We start from the raw sequence: 890 nt of genomic DNA on the forward strand, positions 1-890 counted from the left end.
TAGAGGAGTGTCTATTGAATGTTCATTGCGTGGCTCCGATTCTATGCGACATATTTTTAGCTGATATTGAAAGTGCGCTTGATTTGGATTTTAATGGGGGGAAGGTATTCGAAGTGTTTCGGTACGCCGATAATTCTTTAATTCCTTTAAAGAAAGAGGACGGTTTCACTGCCCCTGGGAGTATTTTAGATGTTTTTATTCAAGCTGGGCAGGGTTTGAGTTTTACTCATGAATTGCTTGGAACTGAGGGGTTACAATTCCTGGATCTCAGGCTAAAATTTAGTGTAGGCCATGTTTGCTGAGAGTACCTCCCATGGGTTAAGAAGTGTCTGCTGCCTTTTGACTCTGCCCAGAAAGAGAGAGAAGAACTTTATTTCCGGCAGATTGCTGGGCTGCATTCCCACCTAGGATCCAGCGGAGAGACCGTGTCTCCCGGCAGCTTCCTCGGCCTGCTGGATAGCCCACAGTTGCTGGTCCAGGCCTGAACTGAGCAGCGCAGTCCCCCAACGCACCCGAAGGCCCTCATTGGAGGCCGCGACCCTAGTATTGTTTATTAATGCTGGACATGCCCATAGGATGCGATCTAGTGTGGCTCTGGTGTTACAATACTGGCATAGATTGGTTTTATATAATTCGGGGTATATATGGCTCATGATGACAGGGTTCGTGTATGTTCGTGTTTGTAGCTGCCGCCATCGAACGGACTGGGCCCGATTGAACTTGGGGTGAGGCGGTGGATACTCACGCCTTTGCATTCGATAATGTTGAGTAATGTCACAGAATTTAGTGAGCCGATCGTCCCATTCCCACATCACCGCAGAGGTGTCCGTTCGGGTGACTGCTTCTTCGAACGCGGCTCGGAACGTGAGACCTCGAACCACGTTGTGCGC

This window comes from Dermacentor silvarum, chromosome 5, assembly GCF_013339745.2.
Source record: "Dermacentor silvarum isolate Dsil-2018 chromosome 5, BIME_Dsil_1.4, whole genome shotgun sequence".
In the NCBI taxonomy this organism is placed as follows: domain Eukaryota; kingdom Metazoa; phylum Arthropoda; class Arachnida; order Ixodida; family Ixodidae; genus Dermacentor; species Dermacentor silvarum.